This window comes from Rhagoletis pomonella, unplaced genomic scaffold, assembly GCF_013731165.1.
Source record: "Rhagoletis pomonella isolate Grant_MI unplaced genomic scaffold, Rhpom_1.0 Rhpom_scaffold_00013, whole genome shotgun sequence".
In the NCBI taxonomy this organism is placed as follows: Eukaryota; Metazoa; Arthropoda; class Insecta; order Diptera; family Tephritidae; genus Rhagoletis; species Rhagoletis pomonella.
The window spans coordinates 2,862,995-2,872,823 of NW_023458567.1; the positions used below are offsets into that span (position 1 = coordinate 2,862,995).

A 9,829-nucleotide genomic window follows, 5' to 3' on the forward strand; every position below is an offset into this window, starting at 1 on the left:
GTGAATTTTCACTAAAACATTTTAGCCGTTTTTAGCCGCTTTTTTTTGCCAATCTAGCCGGTAGCCCAAAAAGTTCTGGCAACACTGCATACGAGTACAAGCTAAGCTGTTTAAATTCTCATAAAAAATGGAGCGACTAAGAATAATAACAGCAAAAGATCAACAGAAAACAGAGAAAGAGACATCAAATTATAACGAAGACAGGAAGCGCACAAGGGCAAGAGCTGCTCGCAGATACTCGTTTATGTAGTGAAGTTTACAGGTACATACATAGGTATGTAGATACATAGTTTTTGAGCAAAGAATAGAAAAAACTAAAAGGTCTGACAGTTACCTGAGACAAAAAATATATTTAAAAACCGCTTCTTTGAGGTAGTTGGGCAATAATCTAACAAGTGAATTGACGTACAAGCTGACAGATATTTGAAGACAGACCACAAATGTACGGGCCCCTTTTTAAAAGGTTAAAAAAGTATGCTCAAATTTTAAATGGTCAAAAATTTTCGTCCAAATTTTTGATGGCCAAAAATTTATGTCCAAAATTTTAAATTACCCAAAACTGATGTTCATTGTTTGCCTTACCAAAAACTTACATACGTGCATTTTTTAAATTATCAAAATTTATGTCCACTTTTAGAATCGCCAGAAAGTTATATGCAGTTTCTAAATTTTCGAAAATGTCCAGTATTTCAATGGCCCAAATATATTATTACCTTTTTTAAAATCACTAAAAATATAGAACATTTGTAAATGTTCAAAATTGTGTGTCCAATTTGAGAAAAAAATTATGTTCAGCTTTAAATACATTTGTATCAAGGTTTTATGAAAGGCCAAAATCTTATAGCAAAATGTTTAATTCACAAAAATGTATGTCCGCAATTAAAATTACCATAATGTATGCTTACGGACTTATTCATAAAATAATAAAATAGATTTTAAGACCTTTATAAAGTGACATTTTTACAAAAAAAAAAATATTTAAAAATCAGACTTTATTTTTTATGAATTCGGGTCTTAGTTTTTAAATAACTAAAAATTTATGTCTAGTTTGTATTAAACGAAAATTCACGTGCTGTTCTTAAAGTACCTATAATTCATGCTCGATTTTCCAAAATGTATGTTACTTTCTTTCTCTCTTTACTGAAATTGATGTCCAGTTTCAAAATTAGCGAAAAATGATTTCTAGTTTTAAGGACTTAAAGCCTATGTTTTAAATATAAGAAAAGTTATATCGCTCGTTGGTTAAATATATGTTATCATTATTAATAATTTTTAATGTATCCATGTATACATTTTAAAAGCTAAAATACATTTTTACGTATTTAAAAAATTATTCAAACCTAAAAATAATTTTTTGTGTAAATATTTAATCCTTATCCTCAACCTTTTGCTGATTCAATGGTAGATAATTTATGCACCCAGCATTTTTATTTAATTGGTTTTTTTTTTACACATGCATACGTATAGAGGGCATCAGAAACAAGTTTTTCTAAATTGATTGCGCTGTAGCTAGAGATACAAACATTTGTGCATACATACTATGTTATGCTAATGTTAGGTTAGGTTAGGGCTCCAAAACAGTGAAGCCTATTTTTAACATAAAGGTATGTTTGTATGTATGTTTGTTTACGCGTGTGGCTTTTAAACGAGTTTTCAGTTTCGTTTTTCACCTCTTTATTTTCAGTTTATTTTTCTATTTTTGTGCTATGTACATTAGGGCGCATCATACTCCATACAAAAAAAATATCGATACGGGTTTTCCATCATATTTTACGATTTTTGGCAAAATGTTTCAGAAAAATAAAAAGATTTACGTGAGCTGGACTGATTTTAAAATTTCTCCAAATATATTATCATATTCATTCCATTGATAAAATATTTAAACATTTTTATGCAACTTAGTGGATTTTTAGGTAAAATTTATTTTCTTTATAAAAAAGCTTCATTTTTTGAAGTCTTTTTAAATTGGTTCAGCTTATGTAAATATTTATATTTTTCCGAAATATTTTATAACTCCGGCGAGGAGCAGCGACTAATTTTGGTGAGACACCCTAATGTACATAAATATGTATGCCTTTTAAATTTACATATGTATGTTATGTATGTAAATATACCTTCTCAGCAGTATGCCTCTGCGTCGTGTTGTTGTTGTGGGCATTAACTTTTCTTGTGGTATTATGGCTTCTTCACAGCTGCCACGGCGTCTTAAATTGCCTGCTTTGTTGGCGGCAGCATTCGCTGTGTTGCTGCTGCCCTTTGTTTTGTTGTTGTTGCTGTTGCTGTTTGTGGTGGCGGAGGTGGCTGCTGCAACGCCCTGCAACAGACACATCATCGAATTGTTGTTGGAGTACATTTTGTTTTTGTTCTCCGCAATGCGCGTTTTCACACGTTTAGGTAATCAAGATAAGTTTGGCGAACCAAAAAATTTTGTCGCGAAGAATTATAAAAAAATTAACACAAGAAACTTTTGCGGGCTTGATTTCCTTTTTTTTTGTGGTTTACTCTTTATATAAAAACTGGCACACTTTGTTTCTTTTTTTTTTGGTTTAACAGCACTTGCCGTGCCAGATTGTCTTCAAATCAAAAATGTTAAAAAATATTAAAAAACGTTTTTTGCCGATTTTATGCCCAAAATTTATTCGAAAACTTGTATTTTGTCAAGCAATAAAATTGATTGCGAAATGCAAAATAAAAAATAGCTTACTCTCAAAATAATGCACGCGCCCCCCAAACGACGTTACGACGCACGCGAACGCTGAGACCGAACTGGCAGGCGCTTAGCTGCATTTGAATTAAGTTCAATAAAACGAGGGAAATATGTAGAAAAAGGCGAACAAAATATCCAACAGCCAAACGTAGCAAGCACTAAGGATAAAGTATTACACACAGAGAACAAAGCATTGGTGATTTAAGGCAATGGGAGGGTGACGACGATAGCGTGGCAAACGCGCGGTTGGGCTGGCCTGACTGGATGGCTGGTTGGATAAAAACCGCACGGCATGCATTGGAAAGTACGATACGTATGTACTTAAAAATGCAAGAAGAATAATAAAATAAAATGTATGTATGTACGTATCTACACTCAAGTCATCAAGAGAGAAGAAGCACGTAAAGCAAAGACTATTTTCCAGCAACACTTCGGGTATGAGGCTGAATAGTGCCTCACTGCCAGTGTGACCAGGTGAGCCTTTTTGAGGCTAGAGTTAGCATTTAATTTTATGTCAAAGCCTCAGAAATTTAGATCTGACTTCGTGGCTTATTTTTGGCCTTTTTTAAATTAAATATTCATAACAAAATTCGAACGGAAACTATAAAAAAAAGAGCCCAAGCTTACTAAAAAGCTTTAGTATTTCTAAAATTACTATTGACCGTTGAAATATTACAATCACGGTGCAAAGTACCATTTCTTTGACTTTGTACTAAGAACCGATTGCACGAAGCCTGGTTGACACTCCGTTATCGACGTTACCGATAGCCTGTTATATGCATGCAGTGGAAAGCGTCGATAACGATGTTAACCGGAGATTAGTGTCAACAAGGCTTTGAGCAAACCGGCCCTAAGACATTTGCTTTAAACCGTATTTTTGCAATTCGATTTTGTTGGCCTACTAGGTACTTATCAAGATGTTCGCATTTTCTTATCCTTAACTGAACTTCTCTTTGCATTTATAGAAGTTATGTAGCCGTTATTGGCCTGCCATATGCTATTTTGTGTTTTGATGAGAATAATTTAAAAAGTTATTTACAGAAAATCGGTTTAAGAAATTAATATATTGACTTCTTTCAACTTCAACTTTCATAGCGTATAACCTTTTCTAACCTTTTTTAAACACCAATTTAGCTCCGCTTTTTGCGATCATCTGGTCACACTGCTCACTGCAATGCCGGCTAAACAATGCATTTGTGGTGAGAGTAGTGCAGCTGTATAGGGGTTTAAAGATAAGAAAGTAGGTATAAAGTAACGAATAAGTAGAAAGAGAAACTGGATGGAAAACAAAACAGACGTCAATAAAAAGAAAAACAAATTTGAAAAATAAAATGGCTAATAAGATATTTAGTAAACATTTTACAGGAAAGAAACTCATTTGAGAATTAGAAAAGTAGCAGAAATATGCTGTAGTTACACGCGTAGTGAATACAAAAAACAGCAGGTAGTTAGCTGCAAACACTACCAGTTATACAAGTTCTTCACGTATTGTGGCGATGAAGTTGCCTTGCGAGCACTCTCATAGTTGCCTAAATTAAAGGTGTTGAGTAACTCCAATCAGCTGTATACATAAATTACAGGGACAGAAATGTGATGCGTAGCTCTGCGCATTGCAACAGCTGATTGACCAATCGCGACCTCTTGCACTAACAGCCCAACCGCGGTGATGAAGTAAGAAACAATGCTTCGTCACCAAATGGCCACGTCAGACCCGCTTCAAAAAAAAAAAAAAGAAAAAAAGAAATATGTGTGGGATACTATACACCACAGCGTTTGAGTTATGTATGCTTATTGACTTCACGCAGCAAGGTGAAAAAGGAGTCTGCGCGGGTTGTTAGGTCAATGGATATACAACCAGTAATGGTGGTGCATTGGAAAAGTTGGAAAAAACTGAGTAAAAAGGAGGGGTGGAAAACATGTGCATTAAAAAAATATTATACACACCCATCCAACTGCATTGGCTTGAAAACACCGGCAGCGTATAAACTGGCGCTACTAGAAGAAGCACGTTACTGGCCAGAGCGTTCGTATGGAACGAGTTCACTAGACAGTAGCCTCTTATCGGCATTCCTACTTAATAAACGTACATGCATACGTATGATGGTCCATCAACGTTCTCCCAAACTGGCTGTTTAATCGCCTTCCCTATTCGATCTATCCAGCCTAAGTCCCGTAAGCCATCTTTGGATTTTGTACAGAGCAGCTATGGCGTTAGATGGATGAATTGAAAGGGACAGACAAAAGATGCAGTGACGTTATGCGGTTATTTTTCGAGCGATACAAATCTGGTCTTTTTCTGGGAGAAATGTCCCATTCGATATTGTTTTGGGTGTGGTAACGAAGCATCAAATGCAGTAAACTGCGTTGTTCTCCTCTTAAGTGTGTGATTTGGAGAAGGATATCTCTCTTCTGGCTTTGCCGTAATATTCGTAAGCAAGCAATTCCTATTGGATTGCAACTGCATTGACCTCCCCAGCAAGAACTTGGTTGCGGCTAATTCACCTCGAAACCGTCTGATTTTAAGTTGTACTGAGAGAATTATCTTCGTCAGGATTTTCCGGGTCGGAGCGCTAACATAGAACCGCCCATTGTGAGATTGTACTCAGCACATCGTTCGCGAGTCCCAGACAGATTAGAAGCTACATATCTCACGGATCTCAGCGACACCAGACGAACAATTGGCAGGCCTTGAATGGTGCTCATCGAGAGGAAAACAACACCTTTATTAACTTATACCCCGATAATACTATCCGACCACGCCCGGCAGGCCTGCGGTACTTTGGGGCTACTCCCTTCAGTATATTGCAGCAAATTAAACTTAATTTATAAAGCATCAAACAACCACCTCCCCACTTAACCCTTCCAACCAGCTTCTGTACTTGGGCCTACTTTTGGCTGAGCTTGGGGCACAACAACACTTAATGAACACACCGATCAGTCCAGGCCTTAGTAAATAACAATAACATCGTACCCAGTACTGACCGACGTGATCAGTATTCTTACATGGAATACTCTTATTTTAAGGAACTTAAAACTTATGTATGAATCTGACTGTAATTTCACTTTATTCCAAGTTTGCGCTTACTCCATATCTTTTTATGCAATTTTACTTTTTTTTTAATGAAATTCTCAAATGCAGCCCGTTCTAATTCGACGTAGTTTCCTCTTTCATTTCATAATAATAAATATTAAATTTCAAAAATAATTTGCATTTCCTATTTAACCCAGGCTCTTTTCAATTTTATCCGCCACTTATGCGCACAGAGTCGAATATGTCATTTGCTTTGCACAAATATCAAAATAAGATAAAAATTATCGTCACTAATTAGGGTTCACATTTCAATTTCAATTTCTATGTCATTTACATACTTTTCTCATCCATCCATATTTTCAAACACAACAGCAACAACACTCTGCCAACCAACGCTTAGTTACTTATACGCCACGGCCAGCTATTGCGCTCCTCCGCCCTCCCCGAAGCTTTAGAAACTTTACACAGAGCTTGCGTAGTCTCTGTCCACAATACTTTGTACAAAAACATACAGAGTGTTGACTTTACTTGCCCAAAATAGTTCACAAGTAAGCAAGCAAATATTTTTCAGCTTTCGTGAGTAGCGCGTAGCCCAAATGCCCATTGTTATGCATTAAATTAGGCTGTTCGTCTGTTTACCGCAATCGGTTCGCCGACAGACAATGTAAATTTAAACAAAACCTAAGCAAATGTTTGTAATCGAATAGTGAAATTTGAATGTTTATTTTAAGAAAGATTATTTGAACGATTTTTGGGACTTTTACTACGCAGCGTAGTGTATATGGAAAATTGGCGGTATTCGATATTTGTTGGATGATGTTTTTTTTTTCCCTTTTCCTTTAAATAGCATTGCATGGCGTAAATGGGTTTTCTGCTTTTATATTAATTTTATCAATTTACAAATTTGATTTCACTGACTACTTTAGATGGAAAATTAGAATAAAAAAAACTATAACTTTAAAAAATCTCACTTTTAATCTGCAACTATTCATTATTGTTATTATACCCCATCTGATTTCGAAATTTTTTAAATATAAAATTTAGAATAAACTCAAATAAACAAAAAATTTTAAAATATAAAAAAAAAATAATTTTCCGTTCTTGTTAATACAAAGCTATACATAAATTAAGCTTTTAAGGAACCTAAAAAAATTTTTCGAAAATTTTCAGTAATTTTTTTTTTTTTTTATAAAGCAATAATTTTATTAATTTACAACTTGGTAAGTAATTGTTATTTCTTTTTTAAGGTGATACAGATCTTACGTCTTAAACAATCGCGAACTTCACCGTAAAGTTTTCAAAATTAAAACTGTTTTAAATATGTAAATTTTTAATAAAACAGCCTTTAAAAATCAGTTCAAAATTTTTTGGAAAAATTTTTGTTTTTTTTTATTTTTCGAAGATCTGACCTTTGACCCCTTATGTAGCGTTTAAATAAGAGGAAAAGGCGGGTCACGCCCATATTTTTACTTTTTTAGTTGTTCACATACAATAACAAAAAATATTTTTTACCAAAGGTCAACTTTCGAACTTCGAAGGCCCATATCTCAATTCCGGAGGCTAGCTTCCAAAAAAACGGAGAAATTACTTTTTTACTTATGAATCAATCTCTTAAAAAAGTTGGTTTGGTCCAATACCCAGCCAAGTGCTGTACAGTGTTATAAATGTGCAAAATATGTAGTTAGTCTTCTCTCATGTCAATCAAAACACTTCCGGTAGCTCGGCAATTATCAAAACATAAATCAATCTCTAAAAACCTGATATTTAATTGAGGTAGAGTTCATTTTTTTTTGCAGTGGCCGATGATGTTTTCAAATGCAAATGCAAAATAAAAAATCTCAAAGCAGCAGATTGCAAAAAACAAATAAAAAAAATAAGTCTAACGTTATTTGTTTATTTACAGCTTTAATCATATTTTATTATTACTCCCGGTTGTGGCAAAATATTTAACTCAATAAAAATTTCACTGTCGAAATGACGTAAGATTTATCGCACATTTCATTGCTTTCCATTTTCAGCGAGAATGTGTTTTTTTTTGTATAGTCTTAATGGCCAATTACTCCGTAGATAAAATGCATACACATGCATACGTACACAAGTACGTAAACATCCAAATATCGTCAGTTATAAACAAATTGCTGGAGAAAAAGAAAACAATACGGGATTTTACAAAAAAAAAAACCTTGGCGGTCGGTTCAAAGTTTACAGATTTTATAGAAAAGCAAAATGTTTAGAAAATTACACACATGCGCCTTTGTAACTGGCAATTAAAAGTATTCGCGAGGAAATGACAAAGTACAATGGTAATACGACTATGGAATAAGGTAAGCGCATGCGATGAGCGAATGACAGCAAAGTCAAATGAGGCAATGGCTATTTGTTTTTATTTACATCATGAAGTAATTGCCGATATCATAGACAGAATGACAAGCGGATAAAACATTTGAGACTAATGAGGGCTTAATACATATTTGATTTGCCAAACATAGAAAAAATAAATAAAAGATTGAAAATGATATTAAATAAAAAATATAGAGCTAAAAATTTTAAAATAAAATAAAACCTAATAAAAAATAAGTAAACAAATACGTATAACCCTTGAAAGTCACAGAAAGGGAGAAAGAACAAGTAATTTTTAAGCAAAAACCAAAACCGACTTCAATTCTCATATAATATATATATATATATATTTCATGATCCAATGACCCGATCTAAACCAGATTAGTACGGGACCACCTCTGAGATACTACTTTTCCCATGCAAAAAGAAAAAAAATAAAATAAAATTTTCCAACGAACTGATAACCTCCTCCTTTTTTGGGAGTTGGTTAAAAATAATAATAGGCAAGGAACGGTGAACCCTAACAATTTTATAATAAAAGAATTTTTCACACACAGAGGGATAGTAATGGCTTATTATTTGGTTGCCCTAATCGATTTCCTTATTATTATTTCTTTAGAATTAATCTATTAGTTCTAAAACATTCGCTGATTAAAAAATCGATCATCCAGTCTATGCAAATTGTTTTTAATTAATTTCGATTTATTGATTTCCAGGTGATTTCTTTGGAAGAAAATTGTATGAAAACCAAGGCGAAATATAATATGTCATTTTACGATGTATGTTTGCTATGAAAAACTCGATTAATCGAAAAAATTTAGCGCCCATTTTTTTAATTTCTTTCGACTGATTGATATTCGATTAATCAATACAAATTTTTCTTTTATAAATGAGGTAATTAATGAATGGATTTTACCACATCGCGTTAGTACGATTAATTAATATTTATAAAATGATCAATACTCTGTTTTCTACGAAATTTTTTTAATTATTAGGTACCGACTTTTTGAAAATTAATAAAATCTAAAAAGATACTGAATTAAGTTAAGTTAATTAATTTAGAATTTCTTTTTTGATTGATTAATTTAGAATTTCTTTTTTGTGATCCATAAACTAATCTATAATAGATTTTCGAACTGCGATCGATTACTTGATCAATTCGATCGATTGATTAATCGATTTCCCTTTTTGTCATTCGCAAAATAATTGATTATACACGGTGATTTATTTATGAATGTCTTTCGACTTATTGATGGCCAATTAATTGATTCTTAGCGACCATTACGCAGAACAATTAAAAAAACAAGCAAATAACTGGCGCTTTTTGTATTTTTTTTTTTAGATGAAATAACTGATCGATAAATTTTTTCACACCGATTTATTGAAGAGTTTCTTTCGATTACTTAATATATCTGTATTTTTGTCATTTGATAAATGATCGATTATTCACGGCGATACATTTATGAATTTCCTTCGAGATATTGCGAGTACATTTATAAAAAACAAATATCATAAAAACAAAACCGAGGTTGTGAGTAGAAAGGATATTTTACCCTATTTTTAGCGATGAACTTCTCGATTTAAGTATTAAGAATTTTTTCGATTACTTAATATTTGATTAATCGATTTTGCTTTATAATAAAAAAATCATATTTTCGATCAAATTTAACCGTTATCTTTTGATTTTTATTTTTTCAATAAATTTTTTATCATTATTTTTTTATTTTCGCGGATATTATAACCGTTATTTT

At 32.9% G+C, this 9,829-nt stretch overlaps 1 protein-coding gene across 3 annotated transcripts in view; it reads left to right on the plus strand.

The window, feature by feature from the left end:
- Positions 1-9,829, plus strand: part of LOC118748490 (pneumococcal serine-rich repeat protein-like) — a 124,879-nt gene that overhangs the window by 90,329 nt on the left and 24,721 nt on the right. The gene's annotated exons all lie outside the window — the stretch shown is intronic.